Source organism: Phyllobates terribilis, unplaced genomic scaffold, assembly GCF_046119375.1.
Source record: "Phyllobates terribilis strain yellow unplaced genomic scaffold, ASM4611937v1 Scaffold_3__8_contigs__length_932513732, whole genome shotgun sequence".
NCBI classification, from domain to species: domain Eukaryota; kingdom Metazoa; phylum Chordata; class Amphibia; order Anura; family Dendrobatidae; genus Phyllobates; species Phyllobates terribilis.
Window position 1 is genome coordinate 462855800 of NW_027362763.1, and position 9499 is coordinate 462865298.

Below are 9499 nucleotides of genomic sequence, written 5' to 3' on the forward strand. Positions count from 1 at the left end.
GAGATGCACGGGGGGGTGGATGAGAGATGCACGGGGGGGTGGATGAGAGATGCACGGGGGGGTGGATGAGAGATGCACGGGGGGGTGGATGAGAGATGCACGGGGGGGTGGATGAGAGATGCACGGGGGGGTGGATGAGAGATGCACGGGGGGGTGGATGAGAGATGCACGGGGGGGTGGATGAGAGATGCACGGGGGGGTGGATGAGAGATGCACGGGGGGGTGGATGAGAGATGCACGGGGGGGTGGATGAGAGATGCACGGGGGGGTGGATGAGAGATGCACGGGGGGGTGGATGAGAGATGCACGGGGGGGTGGATGAGAGATGCACGGGGGGGTGGATGAGAGATGCACGGGGGGGTGGATGAGAGATGCACGGGGGGGTGGATGAGAGATGCACGGGGGGGTGGATGAGAGATGCACGGGGGGGTGGATGAGAGATGCACGGGGGGGTGGATGAGAGATGCACGGGGGGGTGGATGAGAGATGCACGGGGGGGTGGATGAGAGATGCACGGGGGGGTGGATGAGAGATGCACGGGGGGGTGGATGAGAGATGCACGGGGGGGTGGATGAGAGATGCACGGGGGGGTGGATGAGAGATGCACGGGGGGGTGGATGAGAGATGCACGGGGGGGTGGATGAGAGATGCACGGGGGGGTGGATGAGAGATGCACGGGGGGGTGGATGAGAGATGCACGGGGGGGTGGATGAGAGATGCACGGGGGGGTGGATGAGAGATGCACGGGGGGGTGGATGAGAGATGCACGGGGGGGTGGATGAGAGATGCACGGGGGGGTGGATGAGAGATGCACGGGGGGGTGGATGAGAGATGCACGGGGGGGTGGATGAGAGATGCACGGGGGGGTGGATGAGAGATGCACGGGGGGGTGGATGAGAGATGCACGGGGGGGTGGATGAGAGATGCACGGGGGGGTGGATGAGAGATGCACGGGGGGGTGGATGAGAGATGCACGGGGGGGTGGATGAGAGATGCACGGGGGGGTGGATGAGAGATGCACGGAGGGGGATGAGAGATGCACGGAGGGGGATGAGAGATGCACGGAGGGGGATGAGAGATGCACGGGGGTGAGCTGCACATGGGGGGGTGAGAGATGCACATGGGGGGGTTATGTTTACATAACTTTGTTGCCTTATGAAGGGCGGGGGGGGCCCCCAAAAATTTCTTGCACAGGGGCCCACTACAGTCTGTGTCCGCCCCTGGGATGAAGTAAATGCAGCTGAACAGCAGCTGTCAGGACAGCTGCCCTGTCCTGCTGCAGGGCGTGATGGGGCCTCAGTGATGCGGCTCCTGGCACAGCACATTATGTGGGGCTCCTGGCATAGCTCCTGGCGGGGACCTGGTCTACACTATATGATAAGTATGCACTAAACTCCAAATCCCTCCATTACCCCGCCCCCATATGACCAAAGCCCCGCCCACCCCACCCCCTCCTTGCTGGGCCATGGAAAAATGATCTTGCTTCAAGCCGGTCCCTGGTGCAAAAAAGGTTGGGGACCACTGATGTAGGGCATTACATTCACCTCGGCTGCATCCGTACCTATTGTGTAGATTCTCTGACTAGCAGAATGAGCAACACAGCCCAGGAACGGCTCAGACAGGAATTTGTTTCCTGCCACTACTCACAATGATGGTGGTTATAGTGCTTTTTTCGCTGTGGAACCTGAATGATCAGCTGCTATCAGTCGGGAGAAGTTTCCTACATTTACCATACTTTCCTTGGGTTACGAACACGTATGAGTCAGGGAAGCCCCTCTAGCACTGCTAGGTCTCATCAGATTGTGACATCTTTGTTACTCAGAAGTTGTTAGGAGCACAGTGATTGCTGACAGTAGAGTGTACTGGTGTTCGGCTTCCTCCTAGCTAACTAAGCATATAGGAATCCATCCTCAGAAGCAATTACTAAGATCATCTGCGATTCTGAAACAGTATGAACAATGTCTGAGTAATGAAGTGTACAATCCCTGCACAGTCCCGCACCGCGTGTACAATCCCTGCACAGTCCCGCACCGCGTGTACCAGCAAAGAGGAGGCAGTACTGCAATCACAGCGCCACCTGCACGGCCATCTGCACACACCGCACTGCAATCACAGCGCCACCTGCACTGCAATCATAGCGCCACCTGCACTGCAATAACAGCGCCACCTGCACACACCACACTGCCATCACAGCGCCAACTGCACAGCCATCACAGCGCCGCCTGCACTGCAATCTGCACACACACCGCCCTGCCATCACAGCGCCGCCTGCACTGCAATCTGCACACACACCGCCCTGCCATCACAGCGCCGCCTGCACTGCAATCTGCACACACACCGCCCTGCCATCACAGCGCCGCCTGCACTGCAATCTGCACACACACCGCCCTGCCATCACAGCGCTGCCTGCACTGCAATCTGCACACACACCGCCCTACCATCACAGCGCCGCCTGCACTGCAATCTGCACACACACCGCCCTGCCATCACAGCGCCGCCTGCACTGCAATCTGGACACACACCGCCCTGCCATCACAGCGCCGCCTGCACTGCAATCTGGACACACCGCACTGCAATCTGGACACACCGCACTGCCATCACAGCGCCACCTGCACTGCAATCTGCACACACCGCCCTGCAATCTGCACACACACACCGCCCTGCCATCACAGCGCCGCCTGCACTGCAATCTGCACACACACCGCCCTGCCATCACAGCGCCGCCTGCACTGCAATCTGCACACACACCGCCCTGCCATCACAGCGCCGCCTGCACTGCAATCTGCACACACACCGCCCAGCCATCACAGCGCCGCCTGCACTGCAATCTGCACACACACCGCCCAGCCATCACAGCGCCGCCTGCACTGCAATCTGCACACACACCGCCCTGCCATCACAGCGCCGCCTGCACTGCAATCTGCACACACACCGCCCTGCCATCACAGCGCCGCCTGCACTGCAATCTGCACACACACCGCCCTGCCATCACAGCGCCGCCTGCACTGCAATCTGCACACACACCGCCCTGCCATCACAGCGCCGCCTGCACTGCAATCTGCACACACACCGCCCTGCCATCACAGCGCCGCCTGCACTGCAATCTGCACACACACCGCCCTGCCATCACAGCGCCGCCTGCACTGCAATCTGCACACACACCGCCCTGCCATCACAGCGCCGCCTGCACTGCAATCTGCACACACACCGCCCTGCCATCACAGCGCCGCCTGCACTGCAATCTGCACACACACCGCCCTGCCATCACAGCGCCGCCTGCACTGCAATCTGGACACACCGCACTGCAATCTGGACACACCGCACTGCCATCACAGCGCCACCTGCACTGCAATCTGCACACACCGCACTGCAATCTGCACACACACCGCCCTGCCATCACAGCGCCGCCTGCACTGCAATCTGCACACACACCGCCCTGCCATCACAGCGCCGCCTGCACTGCAATCTGCACACACACCGCCCTGCCATCACAGCGCCGCCTGCACTGCAATCTGCACACACACCGCCCTGCCATCACAGCGCCGCCTGCACTGCAATCTGCACACACACCGCCCTGCCATCACAGCGCCGCCTGCACTGCAATCTGCACACACACCGCCCTGCCATCACAGCGCCACCTGCACTGCAATCTGCACACACACCGCCCTGCCATCACAGCGCCGCCTGCACTGCAATCTGGACACACCGCACTGCCATCACAGCGCCACCTGCACTGCAATCTGCACACACACCGCACTGCCATCACAGCGCCGCCTGCACTGCAATCTGCACACACACCGCCCTACCATCACAGCGCCGCCTGCACTGCAATCTGCACACACACCGCCCTGCCATCACAGCGCCACCTGCACTGCAATCTGCACACACACCGCCCTGCCATCACAGCGCCGCCTGCACTGCAATCTGGACACACCGCACTGCCATCACAGCGCCACCTGCACTGCAATCTGCACACACCGCACTGCAATCTGCACACACACCGCCCTGCCATCACAGCGCCGCCTGCACTGCAATCTGCACACACACCGCCCTGCCATCACAGCGCCGCCTGCACTGCAATCTGGACACACCGCACTGCAATCTGCACACACACCGCACTGCCATCTGCACACACCGCACTGCAATCTGCACACACACCGCCCTGCCATCACAGCGCCGCCTGCACTGCAATCTGCACACACACCGCCCTGCCATCACAGCGCCACCTGCACTGCAATCTGCACACACACCGCCCTGCAATCACAGCGCCGCCTGCACTGCAATCTGCACACACACCGCCCTGCCATCACAGCGCCACCTGCACTGCAATCTGCACACACACCGCCCTGCCATCACAGCGCCGCCTGCACTGCAATCTGCACACACACCGCCCTGCCATCACAGCGCCGCCTGCACTGCAATCTGCACACACACCGCCCTGCAATCACAGCGCCGCCTGCACTGCAATCTGCACACACACCGCACTGCCATCTCTCTAGCCCTGCTGCTTCCATGCACTGTCCGCACACACACTCCGGCTCCAGTATTAGCGCCGCCTGCACGGTCTGAGGGAAGTTTAGCGCCGCTCCCGCCCGGCCGCCCGCCTCTTACCTGGCTCTGGACAGCGCCGTCCCGGGAAAGTTTGTCACTGAAGAGCTGACGAGCAGCCGGGAAGACGTGACTAAAATAGGCATGAAGAGGGGAGGCTGCAGCCTGAGCCGCGCACACTCCCCTTCATAGCAGCGGCAGCTCCCTCACTGCTGGGGAGGAGGAGAAGGAGAGACGGACAGGGACAGCGGGAGGAGGAGGAGGGAGGAGGCCGGTGTGTGCCAGCGGAGCACGGCATGAGGTGAAGCCTCCATTACCTCGTGTGTGAGGAGTTATACATAATACAGTGTCCGAGCACATCTATTATTACTGGGAGGGGTCGTCAGGAGGAGCGAGTTTTTATGGAAAAAAAATAAAATAAACAACCCTGGGGGAAGATAACCCTTGTTTTTTTTTATTTTTTACTTTTTTTCTGTAATGTAATTGTTACACCAAATTAAATGTACTACATGAAGATTCCCCGAGGCCCTGTGCACATAGGCAGATTATAATGAGGGCAATCCGGGCTACCGCCCGGAGCCTCAGGTCTCCAGGGGGCCCGGGGCTCCGGGGGGGCTATGGCCGGATTGTCCTCATTATATGTGTGGCAGCGCGGCACATACCGGCAGACAGTGGCAGGGGGGGCCCCGGACCACTCCCCCAGCAGCGGTGCACGGCCGCTACTTCTTCGGCCGGGCCAGCACTGCAGCAGTTAACTTCCCTGTGCTGGCCCCGCCGCGTCACTGCTAGGAGACACGGCTCTGTGCGCGGCCGTGTCTCCTAGCTGTGACGTCACGCCGTGCGCTCCCGGCCTGCACTGCTACTTACCACCGGAGAGAAGCAGGAGCCAGGAGGACTGGAGCCGAGCCGGGGGATGGTGAGTGTGTGAGAGAGAGAGTGTGTGTGTGTGTGTATGTATGCATAGGCAGATATCATTGTGTGATGTCTGTTTATATGTATTTTTGTGTTTCAAATGTGTTTATGCGTGTATGTATATGTTTGCGTGCGTGACTGCGTGCGGCCTCCTGCTGAGTATAGATGGCGCCGTGCAGCCTCCCGCTGTGTCTAGATGGCTCCGTGCGGCCTCCCGCTGTGTCTAGATGGCTCCGTGCGGCCTCCCGCTGTGTCTAGATGGCTCCGTGCGCTCAATATTGAGTCATACAATTAATGTAAGGCTATGTGCCCACGATGCAGAAATGCTCCGGATTTTTTTTGAGAGTTTCTGCATCTCCCTGGCAGAAAAAACGCATGCGGATTGTACATGCGGATTGTACATGCGTTTTTCCTGCCAGGGACATTCGGATGTGAAGCGTTCTTCACATGCATTTCCGCATGCGGGTTGACAAGCGCTTTATAAGCAATTTTAGCATCACTTGGAAAGTGCTTGACAACTTAGTCACACTATATAAATCCATGCAACCACCTTCTGATGCCCTGCCAACGTCGGCGGTCACGTGACCCGTCACATGACTAAATGACGTCATGGCAGGTCCTTTTCAGACCATCGCGAGCTGCCTGCAAGCCAGGACGCATCGGATAAAGACACCGGGGGCCATCAGAAGGTAAGTATAATATTTATTTTATTCTTTACAGGTTCTATGGTACCCGGGTCCAGAGGAGAGTCTCCTCTTCTCCAAACCCGGGTACCATCCGCACATTGAAACGCATGGATTCTGCATGTACAGATGCAGTGATGCGGATTACATGCGTTCCAATGCAAGTCAATGGCGGCGAAAGTGCCGCTCTTCCGCAAAATAATTGTTAGTGCTGCGGATTTTTCCGCAATGATAATCCGCAGCGGAAATTTCCGCAGCATGTGCACAGCACATGCGGATTATCATTGGGGAACATGGCAGACCTTCTAGCAAGCGTTTTTTAAGCGTTTCTGCAGCGGAATTTCCGCTGCGGAAACGCTTAAAAAACGCGTAGTGGGTACACAGCCTAAAAAAAATTATTAGAATTAATATTGTGCCAAATTAATTTAACGTGAACTATCACATGATCTATCACAGGGGATCATGTGACATGTCACGTGATACATCAGGTGTGTGTGTGTGTGTGTGGGGTGGGGGGCCCGTGCCTTCTAAACTGCCCGGGGCCCTTGCTACTCTTAATCCACCCCTGCCTGTGCACACTGCCATGCTTCCCACACAAATAACTACAATATCGTTAGGTGTCATTCAGAAAAACAGACAATATGTCACCTGTCTTGTCACCCCTATAACGTCCGTTTTATATCAGCAATAAATAACATTTCCAAGACCAGATACAGTTTCCTGTTAATAATGGCCGCGTTTCTGTAAATATCGGGTGCTGTACGGTTGATCTGTCCGGGAACTGTTTTTTTGAGCACCCATAAACTTGAATGGACGAATCTTATCCGAAATACGGGAGAGACTTGTGCACACTGCAATTTTTTCACATGGACCATTGGTCATTGCAGGGGTGGGATTCAGATCTTTAACAGGTTCCCTGTTTGTATTAGGGAACCACGCACATTTTAAAAGCCGCGTCAATTTAAATACCACACCCATTTTCATGCATGCTTTCCTCTACCACAAAATACAAGTAATGTCTGCTAAGAGTAAAAGCTCTTTTCCCTTCTTATACCTTCATGTATAGTTGTCTCCTTGCTTCCTGTCAAGTACATGTTGTTCCAGTCAGACTGTCAGTCACGTCTAATATGGTGTTTAGTACTAAAGGGATTTCTACAAGTTTTGAAAATTAGCACTAAAGGAACCCTGCTCAATTTGGAAAGGATGACCTCCTATCCATTTGTCACCTCAGATGTCTGCTGCAACTAATCTGTCCTCAGCAGTCACAGGCCAAATATGTGCGAAATATCACCACACCATGACCAGACCACGTATTACCACCACATAGTGACCGAATAATATAATACTGTTCAGTAATAAAAACCACAATACTAATAACACTAATATTACCTCTGGTGACATTATACACAAGAGCTCTGTATATAGTGTACAGGTAATATAGTGATTATCGTTGTCATTATATACAGGAGCTCTGTGTATAGTGTACAGGTAATACAGTCATCACCAGTGACATACACAGGAGCTCTGTATATAGTGTCAGTGTAAAGGTAATAGAGTTACTTACTAGTGAGATCTCTTGGTGAAGTCCTTCATCACTTTTCTTCATCACCCGCAGGCCGATATCACTTCTTCCAGCCAGGACTTGTCTCTGCAGAAAGTAACACACAGTCATTTATAGCGCGCTTGTAGAGCACATTCCTCACTTCTACACTGCGCCAGATGAAGAAAAAAAACGACATAGTGCCACCCTGCACAGTAACAGGATCTCCCTTTTGTTCCTCCTATGGAAAACAGTATCCACAAAAGTAAAATATATTACAGCAGTAATAATGGCCCGTACAGTAATTACGTCCCCCACTTGCCACAATAAATACTCTATGTTCCTCATTCTGTCTCCCATTCTGTCCCCCATACAGTAATAATGTCCCCCATCCTGCCCCCTTCCTGTAATAATGTCCCCCATCCTGGCCCCTTCCTGTAATATTATCCCCCACCCTGGCCCCTTCCTGTAATAATGTCCCCTATCCCAGGCTCCTTCCTGTAATAATGTCCCCTATCCCAGGCTCCTTCCTGTAATAATGTCCCTTTATCCTGGGCCCTTCCAGTAATGTCCCCCATCCTGGCCCTCTTAATTTAATAATGTCACCCATCCTGGACCACTATGTCTCCCATCCTGGTCTCCTATTTCTCCCATCCTGGGCCTTTATGTCCTCCATTCTAAGCACCTGTGTTCCCCATAATGCTGCTCTTCTGTAACTTAAACACACACAAAAAAAAGATTATTTTTACCTGCCCCTGCCGACGTTCATGCAGCTTCTTCTTTCTGCTACATATGCGACGCACATTCCGTGTAAACTGGCGGGCCACCGGTCTTCAGGACGGGATCGAGGCACTGCTTCTTGCCGGTTTGGTGAGCCGGATTCAATTGTATCAACCGGTTCCGCTGAACCAGTGAGAACTAGCTGAATCCCACCCCTGGGTCCAATCGAGAAAGCATGAAAAGCCCTATTGAGAAAATTGACAGCACTGGAACCAATTTTATTCATCTCACCAAAATTACAATCATGTGAACGTAACCTCTAATGCAGAGCCAGTTGTCAGTCAGCGCCGGGGTGAGGTTACAGCTGCCGCTCACTATGCACTGAGTGGTGATGAAGCCGCACTGGCCCACCCCTATGACTGAAAGCCCGAGGCTGCCTGGAGGATAAAGTTAATTTCCTCCCGGAATCGGGGCTCTCATTGTGGGCGTTGGGAATCTTCACAAAGCTATTTACCTGCAATTTAACCCCATATCTGCAGATTAATAAGAGTTTTTCTCATGACAGATTCCCTTTAATACAGGAGTTGCAGATAATTACTCAGAATCTATATAGAGAAATAATCAGACATTCATGTGTCTGCAAGCATAATAACCTACATATGTGGCACAGAAACTAGAATAATATAAAATATAACATTTATTGATGGATGAATATAATAAAATTATATATATATATATATATATATATATAAATAAATATGTGTATGGGAAAGACTAACACAACAGAATGGTCACAGAAGGGTAGTAGCTATTACATTATTTCCATACAAAAATAAATCAATCATAAGCCAAAGCTGGACATGGATGTGCAACAGAGTCCCTAAATAAATTATAGAATAAAGTGCAAAGTGCTGGTTGTAAAGTCTATAGAGATAGAGACATAGTTACACAGTCATTGAAAAGGTGATTATAGCATATGAAAGTATGAAGCAAGTAATAATATAGCCTATACGGACCCAGGTGACCACATCCAACGCGCGTTTCTCCAGGGGCTTTGACGAGGATATGATGTTAGAGAGTGGACAGATGATATTTA

General features: G+C 53.7%; 1 protein-coding gene across 2 annotated transcripts in view; it reads right to left on the reverse strand.

Annotated features, from left to right (window-relative positions):
• Positions 1–4805, reverse strand: part of POPDC3 (popeye domain cAMP effector 3) — an 88185-nt gene extending 83380 nt beyond the window's left edge. The window contains exon 1 of one of the 2 annotated variants that reach the window (XM_073675772.1): positions 4612–4805. The gene's annotated coding sequence lies outside the window, so the exon portion shown is untranslated. The remainder of the gene's footprint in view (positions 1–4611) is intronic. The other variant, XM_073675771.1, reaches the window with a different exon arrangement.
• Between the last annotated feature and the right edge of the window lie 4694 nt (positions 4806–9499).